This window comes from Phyllobates terribilis, unplaced genomic scaffold (assembly GCF_046119375.1).
Source record: "Phyllobates terribilis strain yellow unplaced genomic scaffold, ASM4611937v1 Scaffold_1__5_contigs__length_1240528914, whole genome shotgun sequence".
In the NCBI taxonomy this organism is placed as follows: domain Eukaryota; kingdom Metazoa; phylum Chordata; class Amphibia; order Anura; family Dendrobatidae; genus Phyllobates; species Phyllobates terribilis.
In genome coordinates this window covers 735,762,397-735,790,275 of record NW_027362761.1, presented here as the reverse complement: position 1 = coordinate 735,790,275, position 27,879 = coordinate 735,762,397, and positions in this window count along the sequence as shown.

The window sequence follows — 27,879 nt, the reverse complement described above, 5'->3', positions numbered from 1 at the left end:
AGGGTATCAAATACTTAGGAATTCCTATTCATAGAGACCTCTCCCATCTATGTTATCTTAATTTTGGGCCCTTTATTGAACAACTCCATACAGACCACGGTTGGCAAGAGTTAGAACTGTAAGATTCACTACGTGAACCACTGGTGTTTTGTGGAAAAGCACATGTACACTGTGTTCCAAATTATTATGCAAAAAGTGTTTAGGAGTGATAAGGGAAGAATTTGTTTGTTTGTCAGTTAAACTCATTGATGGTGATGTGTGTCAGGGCTCTTTATATCACTGTAAGCAATTGCAGACACCTGTGCTAATTAGTTTGGCAGGTGTGTCCAATGAAAGGCAAGACTACTTAAGAAGGCTGTCTCACATTATTAAGCAGCCTACATTTTCTGCCAAAATGGGAAAGAAAAAGGATGTGTCGGCTGCTGAGAAGCAACAAATTGTGGAGTGTTTAGGTCAAGGCATGACTACAATCAACATTGTGCGATGATCAGGATGAAGTGTCTTGGCAATCAAGAAGTATGTAGCTGATTCACAGTACACACGTGTGCGTGCTGATAAGGGCAAATTGAGGACTCTTTCCTACAGGCAATTACGTCAGGTTGAAAGAGCAGCGGCAAAAAAGCCTTGTCATAGCAGCAGACAAGTTTTTGAAGCTGCTTGTGCCTCCAACGTCCCCCGAACAACAAGATGCAGGGTCCTTCAGAGGTTTGCAGCTGTGCATACGCCATCCTGTCGACCTCCTCTATCCACTTCACACAAGCAGAAACGGCTCCAGTGGGCCAAACATTACATGAAGACTGATTTCAAAACTGTTTTGTTCACGAATGAGTGCCGTGCAGCGCTCGATGGTCCAGATGGATGGAGTGGAGGATGGCTGGTTGATGGACACCCCACGCAAACACGGCTACAGCGCCAACAAGGAGGAGGTGGAGTAATGTTTTGGGCTGGAATCATGGGGAGAGAGATTGTCGGCCCCTTTAGGATCCCTGAAGGCGCTAAAGATGAACTCCATAATGTATGTGGATTTTCTCAAACAGCACTTCCTGCCATGGTTCAAGAAGAAGAACCGTGTATTTCACAGCAAGATCATTTTTCTGCATGATAATGCACCATCTCATGCTGCACATAAAACATCTGCATCTCTGGCTGATATGGGCATAAAAGGGGACAAACTTATGGTGTGACCCCCATGCTCCCCTGACCTCTACCCCATTCAGAACCTTTGGAGCATCATTAAAAGGAGTGTCTATGATGGCGGGAGGCAGTTCACATCTAAGCAACAGCTCTGGGAGGGTATTCTGTCCTCATGCAAAACAATTGAAGCAGAAACCATCCAAAACCTGACAAATTCAATGGACGAGAGAGTTCAGAAGCTCCTTTCGAACAAGGGGTCCTATGTGAAAATGTAACATCACCTAGAATAAAGTTTTGAGTTGAAAACTGTTTGATTTCAGTTTCTAACAACCTGCTAATGCTTATAATTTCAAAAATGACCATTTTTTTGGTCTTTATTAAAATTAAAAGGTTGATCGAAAAGTTTGGGGGATCTAAGAGTGTGGCAACCCAGTAGTCATGATTACTTCGAATTCTGACAATATGAGGGTCATGCTGCAGGTAGTGCAGCAAGAAGGCACTTATGTGTCTTGCGCATCTCAGAGCCCCAAAATTATTTTCCGGGCTAGATGCAGCTAAAAATTATTATTAATTTTAAATCTGGTGAAGCTTTAGTATAGATGGCCTAATAGGATCAGTGCTGCACACTGCTACAAAGCCCAAATTATTTTCCAGCCAAGATACAGATAAACATGATTAGTAATTTGAAAGCTTAAAACGGTTGGTAGGGTGATTTTAACCAATCATCAAGCTTTTACTCTCCCCAGGATGACACAGGGGTAGAAAAGTCGTTTCGGATCCATGATTTGTTTATCTTTATGAACGTGAGTCTGTCTACATTATCAGCGGAGAGCCGCGTGCGCTTATCTGTCAGCACACCACCAGCAGCGCTGAACACACGTTCAGACAGAACGCTGGCTGCGGGGCATGACAAGATCTCCAAGGCATAAGTGGCTAGCTCCGGCCATTTATCCAGATTGGAAGCCCAAAAAGAGCAAGGGTCCAGTGACACAGTCATGCCTTCAATGTTTACTTGGAGATACTCCTGTACCATCGTCTCTAGGCGTTGACTATGTGTCAGACTTCTTGTCTCCTGTGGCCTTGCAAAGGATGGGCTAAAAAAGTGGTGAAATGATTCCGCAAAATTGATGTTACCAGCAGATACTGTGGTTCTGTTACGGTTTGAGTGCTGAACACTTGACGGTCCCACGGTTGGCAAGTTGGAACTGTGAGATTCACTACGTGCACCACTGGTATTTTGTGGAAAAGCACATGTAAGATTCTGCAACAGTCTCTGCTGATACTCCTGCATGCGTGCATCCCTTTCTATGGCAGGAATAATTTCTGCAAATTTACTTTTGTACCGGGGATCTAACAGTGTGGCAACCCAGTAGTCAGGATTATTTCTAATTCTCACAATTCAAGGGTCATGTTGCAGGTAGTGCAGCAAGAAGGCACTCATGTGTGTTGCGCATCCAGGAGCACCAAGTCCCTGTTGTGTTGGTGGCGAGGTAACAATCATGCTTCCTTCCTCTGTCCTCTCCCCCCAACCTCGCACAACAGAAATGTGATCAAGGTCTCCCTCATCTGATGAGTCTTCCATCAGTTCGTCCTCCACTTCTTCCTGGGCTCCTGCACCTTCCTCACTAGTTTGGCTGCTACCATGCGCCCTGGTAAAACCATCTCCCCCACCCTCACATGCCTGCCGCCTTGGTGCTGCCGACCGTCTGGACCTTGCAGATGTTAGCCCTTCCGCATACAACTCCTCCTCCTCTACTTCCTCCACCTCCTCTTGTGCCACCACCTGACTCCGAATTCTGTTTAACATGTGCTCCAGCATGTAAATCACCGGAATAGTCATGCTGATAATGGCATCGTCAGCACTAAACATCTTCGTCGCCATTTCAAAACTGTGCAGAAGGGTGCATAGGTCCCTGATCTGAGACCACTCCTCCAGCGTGATTTGCCCCACCTCTGAATCTCGTTGGCCCAGGCTATACGTCAGAACGTATTGCACCAGGGCTTGTCGGTGCTGCCACAGTCGCTGCAACATGTGCAGAGTTGAATTCCACCGGGTAGGCACATCGCATTTTAGCCGGTGAAGTGGCAGGCCCAACGACTTCTGTAGAGATGTAAGTCGCTGAGCTGCCGGATGCGAACGGCGGAAGTGAGCACACAGCGACCGTGCCCTCTGCAGAAGGCCATCTAGTCTGGGATAGTGGGCTAAAAATTGCTGGACAACCAGGTTCAACACGTGAGCCATACAAGGCACGTGTGTGACATTGCCCCGGCGAAGGGCCGCACCCAGGTTTGCAGCATTGTCGCATACGGCCTTCCCTGGTTTCAGGTCCAGTGGAGACAACCATTCATGAAATTGGTTCTCCAGAGCTGACCACAACTCCTCAGCTGTGTGACTCACATTTCCCAGACATTTCAATGTAAAAACCGCCTGATGACGTTGAGCCCTACTGCCAGCATAGTAAGGAGGTGTGCAGGATCCCTTCTGCGCAGTTAGAAAGCTTGTGGCATGACCAGATAGGCTTTGGGTGCAGGTGGAAGACCGAGAGGAGGTTGAGGAGGCAGAAGCAGTGGAGGAACTTTGAGATAAAGAGGATTGACGCACAACTCGTGGGGGCGGCAAGACTTGGACAGCAGCCCCTTGTCCTGCTGTCACCATAGTTACCCAGTGCCCAGTCAGCGACATGTAACGCCCCTGTCCATGCCTACTCGTCCAAGTGTCTGTGGTGAAATGCACCCTGTCACACACAGAGTTTCTCAAAGAAGCGGTGATGTTGTGAGCGACATGCTGGTGGAGCGCAGGCACACCTTTCTTTGAGAAGTAGTGCCGACTGGGCATCTGGTACTGGGGCACTGCGACGGACATAAGGTCTCGAAAATCCTCTGTGTCCACCAGGCGGAAAGGCAGCATTTCTGTAGCCAAGAGCTTGCAGATGGTGAAATTCAACCTCTTAGCTTTCTCATGGCTAGGAGGAAATGGTCTTTTACTTGTCCACATCTGAGGGACCGAGGGCTGGCTATTGTGCTTAGATGGGGTTGATAAGGGTGTCCCCGGCAAACTGCCGGTCTGTGAGGAAGATGCAGGCGGACATGTTAGGTTGCCTTGATCCAAAGGTGGTGCTATCGATGTCGGACAGCGCTCAACACCAGCTGGTGTTACCACCTCCAAAGAAAATGATGACTTGCCAATCACGCTGGCTGTTGCGGGTAAAGAGGTGGCAGGTCTGCGCCCCAAAACAGGTGTGACTGCTGTCCCCCCAGTCACAGAGGATGAAGAGGCCGCGGATGCACAAGATATGGCAGACGGTGGTTGGCCCGGCCGGCTAGGCCGCATTGTAGCACACTGAGCTTCCCACTGCAACTTATGCTTCATGTCCATGTGCCGGTTCATGCATGAAGTACTCAAACTATGTATTTTTTGGCCTCTACTTAGCTTTTGCTGACAAATGTTACAGATAACACGAGTTGGGTCATCTTTATCGATCTGAAAAAATGCCCAGGCTATGCAAGGCTTAGCACCCATGCGACCTGAAGAGCCACCACGACTTGTGGTGAGAGGCAGAGTTGTGTTTGAGGATGCAGTTGTTGACGTGCTTCCAGTACTACGTCTCTGTCCAGGAAGGCGCAACCTGACCTCGTCGTCACTAGCATCTTCCTCCACCTCCTCTGCTGACTTCATCTCTTGGCTGACTGTGGGTTGACAGTAAGTGGGATCTCCAACCTCATCATCATCACCCTGTGCGTTATCACACCCGTCGTCCTCAGAGCCAACCTGTTCCTGCCCTGACAAAAAACTAAAGTTGTCGCTCCAATCAGGTATTTGAGTCTTATAATCGTCTTCCTCATTGTCTCCACCAACAGGAGTTACAGTTTGGGAATGAGGGTCTACATTATGGTCAGAACCTTCTGCGTCTGGTCCTGGATCCGACTCATAAAGATTCTGGGCATCAGTGCAGATCATTTCCTCGTCTGGATTCACAGAAGCGCTGGAGTCGACCTCTGATTCCCAGGCTATAGTATGAGTAAACAGCTCTGCAGACTCAACCATCTGTTCTACCTCATACTCAGACGGGCAGCTGGAGATTTGGGAGCTGTGAGGAAGCAAGTGCGATTGGGGTGACACCTTTGAGGACTGGAGTATTTGTGATGTTGAAGTTGATGTGGAGGAGAGCCCACTTAAAGGAGCACTTGATATCCGTTGAAGCACCTGCTGTTTTTGTGCCTCATCTGGAATTTGTAGCGATTGGCGTGGCCGTAAGAAAGGGATCTTATCACATTGTCCGCTAAAAGAAGTAGACATTTTAGTTTGGCTGGAAGATGGTCTTTCTTCTGCAGATGTTACTGTTGCTTTAACACCTACCCCACGGACACAACCTTTTTTCCCCTTCCCAACACGCCTATTCCCCTTTCCACCAGCAGCAGGCCTTTTTCCACTCATTTTGGTGGTTAACTAATTCACAACTCTGGAGTTGTTTGCACAAAAAAACAATGGATGGGAACCGAGCAGAGCTGAGTGGCCAAACTGTGGTATTAGGCCAAAACTATTGGCTGGGTTAGATGCAGAAAAAAATTATATTCAATTTGTAACCTGATGGAGGTCAGTATAGATGGACTAATAGAGAAAGTCCCACACACTGCTAGAAGGCCAAATATTTTTTCAGAGCTAGATGCAGATAAAAATTATTTTTAATTTGCAACCTGATGGAGGTCAGTATAGATGGACTAATAGAGAAAGTCCCACACACTGCTAGAAGGCCAAATATTTTTTCAGAGCTAGATGCAGATAAAAATTATTTTTAATTTGCAACCTGATGGAGGTCAGTATAGATGGACTAATAGAGAAAGTCCCACACACTGCTAGAAGGCCAAATATTTTTTCAGAGGTAGATGCAGAAAAAAATATATTCAGTTTGCAACCTGATGGAGGTCAGTATAGATGGACTAATACAACAAGTCCCACACACAGCTAGAAGCCCAATATTTTTTCAGAGGTAGATGCAGAAAAAAATATATTCAGTTTGCAACCTGATGGAGGTCTGTATAGATGGATTAATAGAACAAGTCCCACACACAGCTAGAAGCCCAATATTTTTTCAGAGGTAGATGCAGAAAAAAATATATTCAGTTTGCAACCTGATGGAGGTCAGTATAGATGGACTAATACAACAAGTCCCACACACAGCTAGAAGCCCAATATTTTTTCAGAGGTAGATGCAGAAAAAAATATATTCAGTTTGCAACCTGATGGAGGTCTGTATAGATGAACTAATACAACAAGTCCCACACACAGCTAGAAGCCCAATATTTTTTCAGAGGTAGATGCAGAAAAAAATATATTCAGTTTGCAACCTGATGGAGGTCAGTATAGATGGACTAATACAACAAGTCCCACACACAGCTAGAAGCCCAATATTTTTTCAGAAGTAGATGCAGAAAAAAATATATTCAGTTTGCAACCTGATGGAGGTCAGTATAGATGGACTAATACAACAAGTCCCACACACAGCTAGAAGCCCAATATTTTTTCAGAGGTAGATGCAGAAAAAAATATATTCAGTTTGCAACCTGATGGAGGTCTGTATAGATGGATTAATAGAACAAGTCCCACACACAGCTAGAAGCCCAATATTTTTTCAGAGGTAGATGCAGAAAAAAATATATTCAGTTTGCAACCTGATGGAGGTCAGTATAGATGGACTAATACAACAAGTCCCACACACAGCTAGAAGCCCAATATTTTTTCAGAGGTAGATGCAGAAAAAAATATATTCAGTTTGCAACCTGATGGAGGTCTGTATAGATGGATTAATAGAACAAGTCCCACACACAGCTAGAAGCCCAATATTTTTTCAGAGGTTGATGAAGAAAAAAATATATGCAGTTTGCAACCTGATGGAGGTCAGTATAGATGGGCTAATACAACAAGTCCCACACACAGCTAGAAGCCCAATATTTTTTCAGAGCTAGATGCAGAAAAAAATTATATTCAATTTGCAACCTGATGGAGGTCAGTATAGATGGACTAATAGAATGATGCTATGCCCAAAAGATTTTACTTCACTAGGTGCAGTAAAAAAAATTGGTATTCTATACACAGGTGGTATATCTTGCAACACAGATAGGCTACTCCACTGACTAACACACTCTGCAATAGGCCAAAAAGGATTAGCTTTGCTAGATTCAGCCAAATGCTGTGAAAAAAACTTGCACAGCACTGGCACAGACCTGCCTGGCAAAAACTGATAGGAACTGATGTAACCTAGTCCTGAAAAGGACTCCAATTACAATTAGTCTTTACTCCCACAATCTATCTATTTAAGAGCACAGACCTGCCTGATAAAAGTCGTAGGAAATGCTGTAACCTAGTCCTTAAAAGGACTGAAATCACAACTATTCCCTACTCCCAAGCTATCTGTAGATTTGTGCGAAAATTGGCTTGAAATTAACAAGGTATAGCGCACACAGCAACAGCGGTGCCGTCTAACACGCAGCTGCAGCAGTGAGAAAATGGTGGCGACGGGGAAAATGGCTTGGTCTTATAGGGCAAGGACATGTGACATACACTGCCAATGACACATGCCCTTGCTTGTGTGAAAAAAAGCACTTCGCTCCGTGTGTGCGCTGCTGATAGGCTGACAGATTGCACCTCCCCACTGTAAATGCGGGAAAGAGAAAAAAAAAATGGAGATCTTCATTGTTCCTGCAGAGATCCATCCCCTGCCCCTCGCCCCACCCCGCTGTACACTCAAACTGCGTATTAACATTAATTTTCATCATTACTGAGAAAAAATCCAGTTATGATTTTGGTGCACGAACAGTTATCGAACATAACCTCGAACAGCCGAATTTTTCTCAAATTGTTCGTGTTCGCCGAACGGCTCGAACACCGCCCAAAACAGCTCGAATTTGAGATTGGCGAACAGTTCGAGTAGAACAACGCTCATCTCTACTTATTAACAAGTCATTACTCTGGAAAGGATGTTCCTTAACCTATTTTCCAGGAAAATCCGTTTTGGTTTAGTTTTTGTATGTTTTATTGTGAGTCCTTAAAAGTGGCGTAATACTGTGACAACATTGTTGACAGCAGTGACCTGGGAGTCAGAAATGCTTCCAGGGGTCTTCCCCATGCTGTTCCCATGTCATCTGAGCACTTTTCCCATCGATTTGGGCAATTTTTGGGCCTCTGCAGACCGCCGGGGGGAGCCGCCTAAGAAATGCTCAAGTTTCCCATAAACTTACATTGGGTTCGTTGCTCTGGTCGAGCACCCGAGTATTCCCATGTGCTCGACCCGAGCAACGACTACCCGAACATTTTAGTGCTCGCTCAACACTAGTTGAGAAGTCTGGCCCAATCCAGCCCTTGTTAATTTTTATAAGAGTCCACCTGTCAGCATTTTCAGTTGACAGACGGATACGCTTATCAGTTATAATTCCACCAGCGGCACTAAAAACACGCTCTGATAAAATGCTAACAGCAGGGTAGGCCAGGACCTCCAAGGCGTAGAGAGCCAGCTCATGCCACATATCCAGCTTGGATACCCAATAATTATAAGGCACAGAGGAATTACGGAGGACATGGGTACAGTCGGCAAGTTGCTCCCCCAGCATCTTCCCAAACTTTGCACTCCTTGTGAGAGTACCCCGCGCCTCAGGGCTTGTGCGATGGGAGGGGCTGAGAAAATTATCCCAGAACTTGACAGTGTTCCCTTGCCTCTGCTGGATTGGAGTTGTGTCTCTCTCGCCTGTACTCCTTGGTTGTCCAATGAACTGTGACCTCTGCCGCCAGCGTTTTCAGATGGGAATTTTTTTAATAGTTCCTTATGGTAATGCCCCATTTTTGTAGACCTGTCCGCCTCAGAAATAGGAGATATAAAGTTCTCCTTGTAGCGTGGGTCTAGAAGTGTCACCAACCAGTAATGACTGTCACCCAGAATTTTGAGAACGCGAGGGTCATGGGAAAGGCAGTGTAACATAAACTCAGCCATGCATGCCAGACTGCAAACAGGCCAGACTTCCGTGTTCTCACCAAGAGGACGACTGACCATGCTCTCCTCTTCCTCCTCATCCTTCTCTCTGTCCTCAGGCCATCCACGCTGAACAGACGTTATGACAGTTGTGCAGGTAGTACCGTCTATAGCGCATGAAACTAGCTCCTGTTCTTCCTCCTCCTCTTCCTCATTGTCACCCAATCCACGTTGGGATGAGATGAGGCTGGGCTGTGTGTAATCACCCTGTATGGTTCCTTGCTCCATCTCATCATGCTCCATCTGCAATGCACCCTCTTTGATTGTGAGCAGAGAGAATTTCAGAAGGCAGAGAAGCGGGATGGTGACGCTAATTTTGGCATCATCACCGCTCACCATCTTGGTGGATTCCTCAAAGTTTTGGAGGATGGTACATATGTCTGACATCCATGTCCACTCCTGAGGTCTTTTCTGTGAAGTCTGAACTGAATACCGACGGCCTTGTTGATGCTGGTACTCAACAACTGCCTTCTTCTGCTCACAAATCCTTCCTAACATCTGCAGTGTAGAGTTCCAACGCGTGGGGACATCCCACACCAGTCTGTGAGCCGGAAGCTGCAAACGCTGCTGAAACACGGCAAGGGGGCGGAAGCTGTAGGTGACTTTCTAAAATGGGCACACAGGCAGCGTACATTAATAAGCAGATCCTGCAGCTCCGGGTAGGATTTGAGAAATCACTGAGCCACGAGGTTAAGCACATGGGCCAGGCATGGTATGTATCTGAGTTCTCCTCACCTCAAAGCCGCCACCAAGTTCCGGCCATTATCACACACGACCATGCCTGGCTGTAGGTTCAGCAATGTGAACCACAGATCTGCTCTTTCAGAGATGTCCACAACTCTTCAGCATTGTGCGGTTTGTCACCTAAGCATATTAGCTTCAGCACAGCCTGTTGCCGCTTGACCGAGGCATTGCTGCAGTTCTTCCAGCTTGCGACTGATGTGGTCATTTCGGAGATGGAGGCTGAAGGGGAGGCTGAGGAGGATGAGATGCAGGAGCTGTAGACTGTGGGGGCAACCCTGATTGACCTAGGGCCCGCAATCTTTGGCGTCGGGAGGACGTGTTCCGTCCAAAGGTCCGACTGGGTCCCGGCTTCCACTATGTTAGCCCAGTGTGTCGTCAGCGAGATGTACCATCCCCGCCCACAAGCATTTGTCCACGTGTCCGTGGTTAGGTGGACTTTCCCGATAACTGTGTTGTTGGGGGCACGGCTAATGTTTTGGGACACGTGCTTGTGTAATGCGGGAACGGCACACCGGGAGAAATAGTGGCGGCTGGGGAACGAGTACCAAGAGACCGCCACCGCCATCAGGTTGCGAAATGCTTCCGTCTCCACGAGCCTAAAAGGCAACATTTCGAGTGCAAGCAGTCGTGAAATGTGGGAATTTAGTAGTGTGGCCTGGTGCAGGACAGGAGGAATCTTCGCATGCACCATGGACAGGGGATTGCATGCACAACAGTGGAAGAAGCAGTGGTGCCACCCGCAGACACTGTTCCTGGATCCTGGGGTTCGCCCCACAAAGTCGGGTGCTTTGCTGCCATGTGCCTGATCATGCTGGTGGTGGTCAGGCTGGTAGTTTTGCCACCCTTGCTGATTCTGGCCTGGCAGGTGGTGCAAATGGCCTTTTTGGGGTTATCGGCAGAGTCTTTAAAAAACAACCAGACTCGGGAAGACCTAACAGTTGTACTGGCAACTTCCTTCGTGTGGGTATTATGGGAAAAAGTTGCCTGCCTTCTGTCTGCGGCCACCACACTGCTTCTTCCTGCCTGTTCAGGTGCTTTTCCTCCCTCCCCCTTTGCGCTGGTGTCCTCGCTCTGCTTGTTCTCCTGCCAGTTTGGGTCAGTTACTATATCATCCACCACCTCGTCTTCCACTTCCACACCCTGGTCCTCCTCCTGACTTTCTGGCAATTGTGTCTCATCATTGTCCACCTCTTGTGACACTTTCCCACCGTCGCCTTTGTGTGACTGTGGCTGCTCAAATATTTGGGCATCACTACATGCGATCTCCTCTTGCCCCGCGAGTGGACCGGGCGAGAGGCCCGAATCTATAAATGGAAAAGTGAACAGCTCTTCGGAGTGTCCAAATGTGGGATCAGTTGTCTCCAGGCACTCGGCATGGTGGGAGGAAGAAGGATCAAGGTGAGGAATATGCAGTCCAGACTCACGGTTACTGAGACTTGACCATGTGGAAAATAGGGTGGTGGTGGTGACAAATCGACTGGAATCATTATCGGCTAACCAACCAACAACCTTTTGACACTGCTCTGGGTTCAATAGTGGTGTGCTGCGGTCCTCTAGGAATTGGGACTGGAAGGTCGGGCGAGAAGATGTGTGTGGTTGTTGTGGCACAATTTCAGCTTGCCCATGGCCTTGGCCTCTGCATGCACCATTACCATCACATCCAGTTCCTCGTCCCTTGCCATGCGCCTTGCCCATTTTAAATGGAGGACAATATTTTCCACCCTCACTACAAATGGCTGAATTTGGAGCAAAGTAATATGTAATCCATGTGACGGAGAAACCACAGTTTTAAATACCTGGCCTGTAGGTAACTATTTTGAACAGCAAACTGGTGTCAAAAACTTTGCCGACACACTGAAAAAAAATAGAATTAATGGCGCCCTGAAATGGCTGAATTTTCAGAAAACGTATATGTGACCCGTGTGACGGACAAACCACAGTTTTAAATGCCTGGCCTGTAGGTAACTATTTTGAACAGCAAACCGGTGTTAAAAACTTTGCTGACACACTGAAAAAAATTTGAATGGAGGCCAGAAATGGCAGTATTTTCAGCGCAATTATATGTGATCCGTGTGACGGACAAACCACAGTTTTAAAATAGCTGGATTTTTAGCGGTGTAATATGGAAAGGACCTGCTGTATTCTGCAGTGCCAACAAGCAAATGGCGCAGTAAAACTGTGTTCTCTGGATTGCTTTTTAAGCAAATAATGAGGATTAAGATCCAAAAAAATTATTCTTGGCCCCTGAGACATGGGCCTTTGTCTAGAAATGTCTAACAGCAGCAGAAGGAAGAACTGGAATGGATACTCTTGTGCTATATGCACTGCAGTCTGCTATATACACTGACTGCCTGCCTATATACACTGCCTGCCTGATATCTCTACAGATAGATTAGGCCTCCGAAGGACTGTTTCTTGAGATGGATATGTGTAATGTACTTGTTTTCTCCCTACACTACCTAATACACAACCAAATCTCTTCCTAGTTCAGCAGCACCTCTCCCTACACTGCCTGATTCTGGGGTAGACTGACGAGCATGGCGGCGCCAGGTCTGATATAGACCTGATGATGCTGTGCGGCCAGCCAATCACTGTAATGCCACAACCAACATGGCATGCGGCATTACAGTGAGTGGCAGGCAATCCCTACATGTTGATTGGCGCTGTAAAGAGTGCCAAACATGCAGGGAGTGGACCCGAGCATCCGCCCGAGCATCTCGCAAGTACTCGGCGAGCGAGTACTGAGATGCTCGGGCGAGTACCGAGTACTTGTGAGTATGCTCGCTCATCACTAATAGGGTCCTTATTATGGAAAATTTGAACTATTCAGACATTCAATGGGACATAGAATCTTCTGGTTGTCCTAAAAGCTATATGTTCTTATCCACGATTTAAGACAATTACCTCTCTCAGCTGGTAGATAAACCAACCAGGGGAGGTAATCTGCTGCATCTGGTCCTGTCAAATAGACCAGAAGCAATTTCAGATCTTCAGGTCTGGGAGCATTTGGGATGCAGTGACTATAATAAGGTAAGTTTCAATGTAATTTGCAATCAAACATTCAAAAGGGGAAATGCAAAAACCTGGATCTTTAGGAAAGCATATTTCAAAAAATTAAGGGAAGAGCTTAATCTTGTAGACTGGGATCATGTCATGCAAACTGGGGATACCAAACATAAATGGGGCATGTTTAAGAAAATACTACTAGAATCCTGTAGAAAATTTATACCCTCTGGTAATAAAATGTTCATGATTAAAAATAAACCATTATGGATAAATAAGACAGTACAAAGTTTAATAAGACAAAAACAAAGGGCATTCAAAATCTTGAAGGCCAAAAATACAGAAATAGCATTTCAGAAGTATAAAGATCTGAATAAGAAATGTAAAAAAGAAATCATGCTAGCAAAGTTAGCTACAGAGAAACAAATTGCCAGCGATTTAAACTGAATCTCAAAATTTTTAATGAATACATCAATGCCAAAAAGAAAAAATAGATGGTATCAGCACTCTAGAAGACGATAATAATAAAATAATTATGGAGGACAAAGAAAAGGCTGAGATATTAAACAGGCACTTTTCATCTATGTTCACCAACAAACCGTCTGTTCCAGGGATCTTTCAACAAGGCAAAAATCCAAGTTCACCACCTGATATAACTAGTTTATCACAAAGAGAAGTGTGCATGCGTCTGAGCAAATTAAACATTGACAAATCCCCCGGCCCAGATGGAATTCATCCACGTGTGACAGGCAGAAATATTGCTGTTGCAGAGTGTGACATGCAGAAGTAGTGCTGTTGCTTTAAAAGTATTCAGCAACTATCAGCTGTAACGCAAGCACACGAGACAAGAAGTGTTGTGCTCCAGAAGCATCCAGCAACTAGAGGGGTTAACACAGTCACAGGAGAAGGGGTGTGTTTTAGCAGAGCCCCAGGGGAATTGTGGGAAAGTTGTTTTCTGTCTGTCTGGAGCTGAAGAGAAAGGTGGTATGTGTGTTCTGCATCTAACAGAAGTGCCCCTTCAAGTGAAAAGGATTCAAGTCAGGAGTGAAGCTAAGCACTGGTCAGGTAGCGTTCCTGAACTAACAGTGCAGAGTATTGTCAGGCAGAAAGATAAGGACTGTAAGAAATGGTGTCATAGGGATCAATAAACTCTCCCCCCCTCCTCCATCTCACTGTGCTGTAAAGAATGCTGTGTTCATTAATGTACCTTTGCATTAGAACTGTGCTGTCCTGTACTATTGGGAAGACTGTGAACTGCTGTGCTGCTAAGGAAACTGTACTGTTTGTCACTGGAGCCTGTTGCTCATAAGACTTAACTTGCACTGGCTATGCGGCTTCTTATTAAATGCGACTGTTCTACTGTTTATGAGGACTCTTGTCAAATGTGTCTGGTCAGCAAGTGAAACAACCTACGTGTCTGTGCCTGATGGTCTATACCCCTGTGTTCCTGAGAGAAGCTGCAGCACATGGTCTATGGTCACCCTGAGTAATGGTTCCCCCAGGATTCCAAAGAATTCATGTAACCTGTCTCCCCCCTATCTGAACCTAGCGGCGTGCGGATAACACACATATACTGAGTTGAGCTCAGTAATTGAAAGACCGCTGTATCTCATATTCTTAGAGTCTCTTGTAACAGGGGTGGTGACACAGGACTGGAAGATGGCTGATGTGGTATCGATAGTTAAGAAAGATAAGAAGGTGGATCGAGATAACTACCGTCCAGTAAGTCTGACATCGGTAGTGTTCAAAGTTTTTGAGGGCATCATAAGAGATTATCTGCAGAGTTATATTGCAGAGAATAATATAATAAAGGATAGCCAGCACGGATTCATGAAAGATAGGTCATGTCTAACCAACATGTTGGGTTTCTATAAGGAGGTAAGTGCAAATCTGGATGTTGGTAATGTGGCTGGTGTGATTTACCTGGACTTTGCAAAGGCATTTGATACTGTGCCACACAGCCTTATACTGAAGCTACAGAAGCAAGGACTTGGGGGAACTATATACAGATGGATAAGGAATTGGCTAAATGACAGGAAACAAAGAGTCATCATAAATGGTACGTTCTCTAAAGGGGATAAAGATAGCAGTGGGGTGCCGCAGGGATCTGTGCTCGGACCGATTTTTTTACCCTCCATATTAATGACCTTGTAGATGGGATTGAGAGTAAAGTGTCAGTCTTTGCTGATGACACCAAACTACGTAGAATATTAAAGTCTTATCTTGACATTACAATATTGCAAAATGATCTGGATAAGATGTCTGGATGGGCATGCACTTGGCAAATGAGGTTTAATGTAGATAAATGTAGAGTAATGCACCTAGGACAGAGTAATCCTATTGCTGCATATACATTAAATGGAAATATACTTGGGACTACAGAACAGGTGAAGGACTTGGGTATTCTGGTTAAAAGTAAGGTCAGCAGCAGTACTCAATGTCAAGCAGCAGTACTCAATGTCAAGCAGCAGCCACAAAAGCAAACAAGATTTTAGGATGCATAAAAAGAGAAATAAAATCCTGTCAGGGCTGTGGAGTCGTAGTCGCAGTCGTGGAGTCGGAGTCGGTGCTCATTTTGGTGGAGTCGGAGTTGGAGTCGCAGTCTGTATAAAATGGACCGACCACGACTCCTAAAATATATAATAAATTGGGTACAGTAGTTCAATGCAGAATATGCTGAATATTTTTTCATAGGAATTTGGGAAAGTTAGGAAATGTCCTATAAATGGCTGTTCTACAGTATTTCTGATCTACATTCACACACAGCGTTTTTGCTGCGTTTTTTGAGGATAGGTTTTTCAGCTGCAAAAGCAGATCAGCTTTTTAAAAAACCGCATCACCTGAAAGGTTTTTGAGCTCATAGATAATGTTTTCAATAGCAAAAGCAGATTAGAAAAATGCCACACAAACTGACATGCTCATTCTTTGTGAGGATCCGTTTTTGAGCCCAAAAACGGATCCTCACAAAACGATGTGTCTGAATGTCATATCTTGAAACCCATTGACTTTGCTGGGATGCCCAGAGTCACTGCATTTTACTGCAAAAAATGGATCCGCAAAAACGCTGTGTGTGAATCATGGCCGTAGCCAGCGAGGGGCAGGGAGGGCAGCTGCCCCCCTAGAAGCAGGGGCATGCACCTATTCCATCTTGAAGAGACGTGCTGGGAAAGGGGCAATTGTCGATCAAGCCTCTCGGTGGGCAGCACTTATTTAATGATTGAGCGATTGCTTGAACTAAAACCATTTCTTATAGATATGACGAACCCTCAGGTAACCCTAAATGAAGGTCAATGGACACAGGTGACTGAATTGAAGGAATTGTTTAATCACCCATTTACCTTGACTAAAAAATTACAAGCTGAGGATTTAACTCCTGTCATTTTCATAAGGGAGTGGAAGAACTTGCTATTTTGCCTGTCCCAAAGAGGAGGTTTAATCACAGATGGCATTTCTGCCTCAATGAAACGGAGAGAGACACAGCTATTGGAAAATAAAAATTTTCTGGCAGCTATTTATGTGGACCCAAGTCATCATATACTGCTTGATGATCAACAGCTTACGAAAGGAAAAAAAGCTCTGACTGAGGAAGCAGTTAGGATGAGTGGCCTACAGGAGGACTGCCAGGCGCAAGAGAACTTGGGTCCTGACAGTGCTACTGCTGCCATATCTTCATCCTCATCAGATGAGGAGTTTGACTTTGACAAGTATTTAGATGACATGGAGCAGACAAAGTGTTGCTGCAAGGAAAAAGATTTCACTCCGTCTCCTATAGCAAGCAGATTGACCATATTTCAGCAAAATGTTTCACTTGCTCTCATAGAAATAGAAAAATTCAACCGTTCAAAACTGGCTGTGCATGAGGCTATTCCTTTATATCCGGAAATAGTTAGAGATGTTGCCCATGTGATTAAGGCTTTGCATCCAACCCAAGTTAGTGTAGAGAGGTTGTTCTCTAGCCTTAAAATTATTAGGTCAGATTTGAGGTCATCTATGAAGGAGGATCTGATGGAGGCAATTCTATTTCTTAGAACAAATTCATAGACTGCACAAATGTTATTTAGTATGTTTTTGTAGAAAACTGTTTTCTGCCACTTACATAGTTTATTACATAGTGTTATATATATATACTATATACGGTACAGACCAAAAGTTTGGACACACCTTCTCATTTAAAGATTTTTCTGTATTTTCATGACTATGAAAATTGTACATTCACACTGAAGGCATCAAAACTATGAACTAACACATGTGGAATTATATACTTAACAAAAAAGTGTGAAACAACTGAAAATATGTCTTATATTCTAGGTTCTTCAAAGTAGCCACCTTTTGCTTTGATGACTGCTTTGCACACTCTTGGCATTCTCTTGATGAGCTTCAAGAGGTAGTCACCGGAAATGGTCTTCCAACAATCTTGAAGGAGTTCCCAGAGATGCTTAGCACTTGTTGGCCCTTTTGCCTTCACTCTGCGGTCCAGCTCACCCCAAACCATCTCGATTGGGTTCAGGTCTGGAGACTGTGGAGGCCAGGTCATCTGGCGTAGCACCCTATCACTCTACCTCTTGGTCAAATAGCCCATAAACAGCCTGGAGGTGTGTTTGGGGTCATTGTCCTGTTGAAAAATAAATGATGGTCCAACTTAACGCAAACCGGATGGAATAGCATGCTGTTTCAAGATGCTGTGGTAGCCATGCTGGTTCAGTATGCCTTCAATTTTGCATAAATACCCAACAGTGTCACCAGCAAAGCACCCCCACACCATCACACCTCCTCCTCCATGCTTCACGGTGGGAACCAGACATGTAGAGTCCATCCATTCACCTTTTCTGCGTCGCACAAAGACACGGTGGTTGGAACCAAAGATCTCAAATTTGGACTCATCAGACCAAAGCACAGATTTCCACTGGTCTAATGTCCATTCCTTGTGTTCTTTAGCCCAAACAAGTCTCTTCTACTTGTTGCCTGTCCTTAGCAGTGGTTTCCTAGCAGCTATTTTACCATGAAGGCCTGCTGCACAAAGTCTCCTCTTAACAGTTGTTGAAGAGATGTGTCTACTGCTAGAACTCTGTGTGGCATTAACCTGGATTCTAATCTGAGCTGCTGTTAACCTGCGATTTCTGAGGCTGGTGACTCAGATAAACTTATCCTCAGAAGCAGAGGTGACTCTTGGTTTTCCTTTCCTGGGGCGGTCCTCATGTGAGCCAGTTTCTTTGTAGCGCTTGATGGTTTTTGCAACTGCACTTGGGGACACTTTCAAAGTTTTCCCAATTTTTCACACTGGCTGACCTTCATTTCTTAAAGTAATGATGGCCACTCGTTTTTCTTTATTTAGCTGCTTTTTTCTTGCCATAATACAAATTCTAACAGTGTATTCAGTAGGACTATCAGCTGTGTATCCACCAGACTTCTGCACAACACAACTGATGGTCCCAACCCCATTTATAAGGCAAGAAATCCCACTTATTAAACCTGACAGGGCACACCTGTGAAGTGAAAACCATTTCCGATGACTACCTCTTGAAGCTCATCAAGAGAATGCCAAGAGTGTGGAAAGCAGTATTCAAAGCAAAAGGTGGCTACTTTGAAGAACCTAGAATATAACACATATTTTCAGTTGTTTCACACTTTTTTGTTAAGTATATAATTCCACATGTGTTAATTCATAGTTTTGATGCCTTCAGTGTGAATGTATAATTTTCATAGTCATGAAAATACATAAAAATCTTTAAATGAGAAGGTGTGTCCAAACTTTTGGTCTGTACTGTGTATATATATATATATATATATATATATATATATATATATATAAAATCGATATTACATAGTGTATTACATATTTACAATTTATTACAGTTTTTTGTGTTCTAAAGTTGTATTCTATTGTGTTCTATTGTGTTCTATCTAAAAATCTTGATTATTGTATCATAAAAATGATTAAATGTCTGATGTTCACATTGTACTACAATACATTTTTCACTTAAATATAAGCAATATATGTGGGAGTCGGAGTCATGGAGTCGGAGTTGCAGGTTTGGCTTACCGACTCCACAGCCCTGCCTGCAATCCCAATGTACTGTTGCCCCTTTATAAATCACTGGTGAGGCTACACCTAGAATATGGGATCCAGTTTTGGGCAACACGTTTTAAAAAGGATATTCAGAAGTTAGAGTCAGTTCAAAGGCAGGCAACTAGAATATTGCAAGGGATGTAAGGTCTCTCATATGATAAGAGGTTGAAAAGGTTGGGCATGTTTAGCTTAGAAAAAATGTTGCCTGAGAGGAGATCTCATTTACATGTAGAAATATATGTGTGTTCAGTCCAAAGTACTGGCACATGACTTATTCCTTCCAAAGACCATACTAAGGATGAGGAGGTACTCATCACGGGTGGAAGAAAGAAGATTCCGGCAGCTAAATAGGAAAGGGTTCTTTACAGTCAGAGCTGTCAGACTGTGGAATGCCCTACCACAATAGATAGTAATGGCAGAGACTATAACAGGTTTTAAAGAAGGGCTGGATGATTTCCTCGATGCACATAACATTGTGAGTTATAGTTAAATTAGTGACAAATGGCACAATTGATGGAGGAAGGTTGAACTTGATGGACCTAGGTTTTTATTCAACCTATGTAACTATGCACTGTGGGAGAAACAAATGCATTTTGAGTAAGAATATCCTAGTGAAGCAGTCATTTTGTAAGAAGCAGTCTAGCAGAACAGTTGTATAAAACTTTCTCTTGCATTATGTTATTCAAACTCCATTATCCTGGATAAAGTATATCTGATAAGGGAACTCTCTCTGTTCTGTGGTAATGTATATTTATAACTGTTGTTAAATCAGACGGTGATTGTTACTAAGTCATGTGTTCACATGTACAAGCTCCATCTTGCTGTATGTTTTCACTATTAATTGTACAGTAAATGTCATAGTTATGTGATATTCTAAGCTCAATGCTTATACATGTTATTTGCATTCTTGTAGTTTTACCACATTCATACTTTCCGATTCTATACATCCATCTGTTGACCAATAAACAAGCTAGACTACAGAGAATGGTCTGCTTATTTTTGAAGACAGAGGAGGTTTATGCTGTGTGTTAGATTTCACACTATGATTACATGTAGGAATACAGAACAGTAAAACAGATGCTACTCACAAGCGATAGTAGATTGGACTATACGGACCAGCCATCATCCCCACCTTACTGCGTATGAGTATTGCAGCGGTCACCATACAGTCACAAGTAATGAGAGTGCAGCCCTCCAGCAAGTGCAACACAATGAGACTGTGCTGAAATCTGTTCCAATCTGGACTCGGGTCCACACAGAGAAATTCAGCAGTCAGCAAACAGACACGCCATGTCTGCTAGCCAAGCATCTTCAGTCAGGACGAGGTTCCAAGTAAGCCGCTCTAACAAGTTTTCAATAAAAGAGTGCGCTGCTATCGCTCATGCAGAAACTGAGGCGGAGAAAGTCAGATCCTCCTTTGTTGCACAAGTGATGCATCTAAAGCTAAAACAAGCTGACCAAGAAGCAGAAAGAGCACGCCTGCAAGCAGTACAAGAAGTGGAGAAAGCACTATGCAAGCAGAAAGAGCACGTCTGCAGGCAGATCAAGAAGCGGAGAGCACTCCTGCAAGAGCCACTGGAGAAACTTGCCGCAGACAAAGAGGCAGCAGCTGCAATAGCCAAGGCACAGTTTCTAGAAGCTGTAGAGTTTCCCGAATTTGAGAAATGTAGTGACCAGTGGCATATCGCCAATGGTGGCAGACCACACCACTGCTATGGGGCCCATGAGCCAAGGGGCCCCAAGCAGCGGGGGGACCCAAGCAGCGTGGGGACGAGTTGTATTGGTGGATAGTGGTGGGGGGAGGGAGGTTGCGACGGAGCGGAGCACACACAGTAGCCGCTGAAGCAGCTATCACGTGTGCCTGCTGCTAAAGGGACATGAATATTCCCTCTTCTCCACTCCCATGGGCGTGGAGAAGAATGAATATTCATTCTCTTTAGTAGTGGGCATGGAGGAGCGCTGAGTCGCAGCTCCTGCTGACAGTGCCTGCTACTAAAGAGAATGCATATTCACGCTTCTCCACACCCATAGTCCTGGCGTGGAGAGGAGTGAATATGCCGGCAGCAGCAGCTCACCTCGGGATCTGAAAATGCGCGTTGCTCAGATGCCGACATGAGCTGCAGCAGACAGGACCCAGCGCTGGAGGAGAGGTGAGGAAGGAAGGTGAGTATTAGTGTTTATTTTTTTTGTGTGTGCAGTGATTGGGGGATGAGGGGGCCATATATACCAGGATTGGGGGTTTGGGGGGGGCCACACATACCAAGATTGTGGGATTGAGGGGACCACACATACCAGGATTGGGGGATTGAGGGGGCCATGCATACCAGGATTGGGGGATTGAGGAGGCCACACATACCAGGATTGGGGGATTGAGGAGGCCACGCATACCAGGATGGGGGATTTAGGAAGCCACACATACCAGGATTGGGGGATTGAGGAGGTTACACATACCAGGGTTGGGGGATTGAGGAGGTCACACATCCCAGGATTGGGGAGACCACACATACCAGGGCTGGGGGATTGAGGAGGCCACACATACCAGGATTGGGAGATTGAGGAGGCCACACATACCAGGATTGGGGGATTGAGGAGACCACACATACCAGGATTGGGGGATTGAGGAGACCACACATACCAGGATTGGGGGATTGAGGAGGCCACACATACCAGGATTGGGGGATTGAGGAGGCCACACATACCAGGATTGGGGGATTGAGGAGGCCACACATACCAGGATTGGGGGATTGAGGAGGCCACACATACCAGGATTGGGGGATTGAGGAGGCCACACATACCAGGATTGGGGGATGAGGGGTGCCATACGTACCAGGACACAGGACAGAGGTTGAGTCAACTTTAATCCATGTTAGCTGGCTGCAAGTGTGATTTAGTTATTGCCAACACCTGTTAGGTGCCACAGGTAAGTTACAGGTGCTGTTAATTACGCGAATTAGAGAAGCATCACATGATTTTTCAAACAGTGCCAATACTTTTGTCCACCCCCTTTTTTAGGTTTTGTGTGGAATTATATCCAATTTGGCTTTAGGACAATCCTTTTTGTGTTTTTTCATTGAAGACAAATTAAATGAAGATAATAATACCAAAGAATTTGTGATTGCAATCATTTTCAGGAAGAAACTGAGTATTATCTGACAGAATTGCAGGGGTGCCAATACTTTTGGCCACCACTGTACATCAACCAAGCTATGCATATTACCAGAGATCCTACCTTGAGCCGCAGTACTACGAGCAAAAAAAGTATGCAACAAAATTACGTTGGCCACAACTACCATTCTACAGAACGGAAGGTACAGCCTCCATTTCTACTTGAAGTGACACCCTTCACATTAGAATGGTATTATAAAGACTACGCTAAGCCAGAAGCTACTAACAGGTATGGTGATACACCACACTCGCAGCATAACAACAGCCCCTCCACTCGTATCAGCGCTGACCAAAACAAGATGAACTTTGTTAAGTTCTTTGCACGGTGGGAGCTGGTCATCAAGGGACTGGTAAAGTTCATCAATCGTGCTGAGAGCTACAGGGCATGGCAAGCGTCCTTCCAGAATGCCATCAGAGATTTGGACCTTTCCAGTAGTGAGGAGTTAGATCTCCTGGTACAGTGACTTGGAAGCGAGTCTGTTGAGCACGCCAAAAGAATCAGAGACATTAACATAAAGTATCAGGACACGTGCCTTCATATGGTGTGGGAAAGACTTGATGAATGTTATGAGTCAATAGAAGCTATAGAAAATTCTTTATATAAAAGAATTGATAATTTTCCCAAAATAGTGAGTAAGGGTTACCAAAAGCTCAGGGAATTGAGTGACTTGTTAAAGGAGGTACAGGTTACTCAGGTAGAAGGAGATCTGCCAGGTTTGGCATTCCTGGACACTGCAAGGGTTGTCAACCCAATTGTTCAAAAGCTCCCTTATAACTTACAGGAGAAGTCGGTCACACAAGGCTCCTGTTATAAACAGATTCATAATGTACCCTTTCGTCCCTTCACTGTGTTTGTAGGCTTTGTAACTCAACAGGCGAGGATTAGAAATGACCCCAGTTTTGACTTTGCTCTGTCATGTTCCATTGTTCCTGGTATCAAACCTTGTAAAACACCAGTGGCAGTCCACAAAACTAATATTACCTCCAAAAGTTTTTCTGATGGAGCGGATAAGTCTTCTCAAGAAGAGACCAAACCTAAGGATCTCAGCAATCAGTATCCGCTACACCTCTTTCTTTGCTAAAATGCAGAGCCTTCAGAGAGGTCTCTAAAAAAAACGCAAGAGTTTCCCCAAAGAAAACAACATCTGCTTCAGATGCTGTGCTACAACATCGCACTTCACCACAAACTGTGTAGCCAGTGTAAAATGCACAGAATGTGGTAGCATAGAACACAACACAGCTTTACACCCTGGACCACACTCATGGGCATCATCACAAATGGAGGAACATGATGGAAAGCAGATGGACACTGGCATAGACACCCCAGTAGCCACCTCTCAGTGTACGTAGATCTGTAGAGGACTTGTAAAAGGAAGGCCTTGCTCTAAAATCTGCCTTGTCAGAGTATATCTGGCAGGCCATCGGGAAAAAGCAATCAAGATATACGCAATTGTGGCACCCCAGGGGTCTGGTTTCCACAGTAACGGCAATGTTATGTCTGAGAGCAGGTGGGAGGTCTCTTGGTCAGGGATCCTGTGCATGCCACACCTCCTGCCCAGTCCTGGGAGGGGAAGAACTTCCCCTATATAAACCTAGGGCTGAGGCAGGGTTAGTGAGTAGAGAAGAAGTAGAGACAGAGAAGAGAAGCAGCATAGGAAGAAACAACAGGAGCTCTGTGGGAGCAGTACTACAAGGAGTCAGGGGCTGGCAGCTGCAGAGCTCGCCCTGACTGAGAAGCTATCACCGGACCCGGAGTCCGAGGCTGTGGGGACTAACTCCTATCCAGCAGCAGAAACCGACCGGCAGGGGATTTCAGGTCCTCTGGCCAAGAAACCCGAAGGCACGGTCACACGCGTGGGACCAGCACCGCCGTCGTGGAGCGGAAGCTACTAGAAGGCCCCGAGTCACCGGCCATACGGGTGAGCACCACACGGTACACTCAGGGACGTGGGCTACTTATACCCGCCTCTAGCAAGGTAGCCAGAAGAGTACAGTTAGTTTGGGAGGCCTACAACTCCGCCTGGCCAGGGGAGATCCCATCTGCTCAAGGACTGACCAGGCCCCAATCACTAGCCAGTACTCCGGGAGGGTCTATCTTTGTCACCAGTAAAGACCCTGAACTACACCGTACCGTCTCCGAGTGGTTCCTGCTACCCCCATCATCCACGTCGGCTGCCCTGAGGCCATACCCCTCCCGTTGGGGGTGATACTATCACGCTGCACAATCCTACCACCGGCCTCAGCGGTCTGCCCTGCAGCGGCAGCTCCTTCGCTGCATTCAACGGGTGGCATAGTCGTACAACATCTACCGCTAATACAGCGCCACTTAGTCTGACTCCCTGGGCACGGACCGGGTCACCGCCACGAGACTACAACCCTCAACAGATCCGGCTCCGGGTAAGCTCCCGCGTGCGCAACGCTGCGCGACACAGGCCCAGGGGTGCGTCACAATCCTATATGGTCAAAGCAACAGGTCTTTAGCTAAGTCCTTCTTCTTTGACACCTTGAACATTGCAGGTCCCAGTTCTCCCTACTCGTTGAAGACGTGTGGGTACTGTTGAGATGGCAGGGAGGAAAGCGACCAGGTTTGAAGTGGAATATGGATGGTCAGACCTGCTTACTCCTGCCGACCGTATTGGAGTGCAATCAGATTCCTGACAACAGGTCCAAGATACCTACTCCGGAGATTGTGGCACATCATTCCCATTTGAGGCGTATAGCTCACCAGATACCAGAACTGGACCCAGAGGCTCCGATAGTCTTATTCTTCAGAAGAGACATATTACAAGTCCATAAGCCTAGAGGATATCTATCGATCAACAGCCTCCAGAACACGCTGTATGTTCAGAGACTTGACCTAGGATGGGTCATTATTGGAGATGTCTGTCTAGGAGGAGCACACAAGTCGACTTCAGTCAACAGTTTGCTCACTAGTACACTTCAAAATGGATGTCTATCTCTCTTACAGTCATGTCAGAGTAGTTTCCTGGTTAAAGGGAACCTGTCATGTCCTAGCTGCCCTCTAGACTGCCCCCATAGCATTGTTAGTGATGCAATGTGCATCACTAACAATCTGTTTTCATGAAAATTGGTGCCGCTATAATGATTTTATAATGTTTAATATTTCTTAAATCCTACTTGCTTTTTCAGTCATAGGGGCGTGCTTGTCATATACAGTCATGGGCGGGCACAGCATTCACTCACTGCTGGTGCAGCCTATGTACAGTGGTGGCCAAAAGTATTTGCACCCCTGCAATTCTGTCAGATAATACTCAGTTTCTTCCTGAAAATGATTGCAATCACAAATTCTTTGGTATTATTATCTTCATTTAATTTGTCTTCAATGAAAAAACACAAAAAGGATTGTCAAAAAGCCAAATTGGATACAATTCCACACCAAACCTAAAAAAGGGGGTGGACAAAAGTATTGGCACTGTTTGAAAAATCATGTGATGCTTCTCTAATTCGTGTAATTAACAGCACCTGTAACTTACCTGTGGCACCTAACAGGTGTTGGCAATAACTAAATCACACTTGCAGCCAGTTAACATGGATTAAAGTTGACTCAACCTCTGTCCTGTGTCCTTGTGTGTACCACATTGAGCATGGAGAAAAGAAAGAAGACCAAAGAACTGTCTGAGGACTTGAGAAACCAAATTGTGAGGAAGCATGAGCAATCTCAAGACTACAAGTCCATCTTCAAAGACCTGAATGTTCCTGTGTCTTCCGTGCGCAGTGTCATCAAGAAGTTTAAAGTCCATGGCACTGTGGCTAACCTCCCTAGATGTGGACGGAAAAGAAAAATTGACGAGAGATTTCAACGCAAGATTGTGCGGATGGTGGATAAAGAACCTCGACTAGCATCCAAACAAGTTCAAGCTGCCCTGCAGTCGAGGGTACAACAGTGTCAACCCGTACTATCCGTCGGCGTCTGAATGAAAAGGGACTGTATGGTAGGATACCCAGGAAGACCCCACTTCTTACCCCGAGACATAAAAAAGCCAGGCTGGAGTTTGCCAAAACTTACCTGAGAAAGCCTAAAACGTTTTGGAAGAATGTTCTCTGGTCAGATGAGACAAAAGTAGAGCTTTTTGGGAAAAAGCATCAACATAGATTGTACAGGGAAAAAAAAGAAGCATTCAAAGAAAAGAACACGGTCCCTAAAGTCAAACATGGCGGAGGTTCCCTGATGTTTTGGGGTTGCTTTGCTGCCTCTGGCACTGGACTGCTTGACCGTGTGCATGGCATTATGAAGTCTGAAGACTACCAACAAATTTTGCAGCATAATGTAGGGCCCAGTGTGAGAAAGCTGGGTCTCCCTCAGAGGTCATGGGTCTTCCAGCAGGACAATGACCCAAAACACACTTCCATAAGCACTATAAAATGTTTTGAGAGAAAGCACTGAAGACTTCTAAGGTGGCCAGCAATGAGTCCAGACCTGAATCCCATAGAACACCTGTGGAGAGATCTCAAAATGGCAGTTTGGAGAAGGCACCCTTCAAATATCAGGGACCTGGAGCAGTTTGCCAAAGAAGAATGGTCTACAATTCCAGCAGAGCATGGTAAGAAACTGATTGATGGTTACCGGAAGCGGTTGTTCGCAGTTATTTTGGCTAAAGGTTGTGCAACCAAGTATTAGGCTGAGGGTGCCAATACTTTTGTCTGGCCCATTTTTGGAGTTTTGTGTGAAATGATCAATGATTTGATTTTTGCTTCATTCTCTTTTGTGTTTTTTCCTTGCAAGTAAATTAAATGAAGATAATAATACCAAAGAATTTGTGATTGCAATCATTTTCAGGAAGAAACTGAGTATTATCTGACAGAATTGCAGGAGTGCCAATACTTTTGGCCACCACTGTATTTGAATCCTGCTCCCGGCAAGCGCTGATATTGTGGGGCGCATGTGCACTTGTATATGTACGGCCGCCTGTGCAGTGTGCAGTGAGGCTGTGTGATTACTAGCTTCACTGCGCTATGACGTGCTATGTTCCCCACGCACATACAGTGAAGCTGGTAATCACACAGCCTCACTGCGCAGGCGCGGCGAATAGAGCATCATAGCGCATGCGCAGTGCAGCTGCGAACTACACAGCTTCACTGCATATATGCTATGAAGTCTAAAAAATGTTTTCAAACTTAAATAAAATCACAAAATAAATAAAAATAAATAAATAAAATTTTAAACCAATAAATCAGTATATTTATACAAAAACAAAAAGTACACATATTTGGTATTGCCGCGTCCGAAACAACCCGATCTCTAAAGCTGTCACACTAATTAACTCCTTCTGTGCACACCGTAAAAAAAAAAAAAAAAAACGGAGCAAAAAAACGATGCTTTTTCATCATATTGCCAAACAAAAAGTGGAATAAAATGCGATCAAAAAGCCAAATGGATATAAAAATGGTACTGCTGAACACATCATCATGTTCCGCAAAAAAAAAGCCGCCATAGAGCTCCATCAGCCGAAAAATAAAAAAGTTATAGCTCTCAGAATAAAGCGATGCAAAAAATTATTTTTTCTATAAAATAGCTTTATTGTGTAAAAGCGCCAAAACATGAAAAAATGATATAAGTGTAGTATCGCTGTAAACGTACTGACCCGAAGAATAACGCTGCCTTATCACTTTTACCACACATAGAATGGCATAAAAAAAACCTCAAAAAACAATTCTTGAATTGTTGGTTTTTGTTCTTTTTACCTCCCAAAAAACGGAATAGAAAGCGATCAAAAAATGTCACGT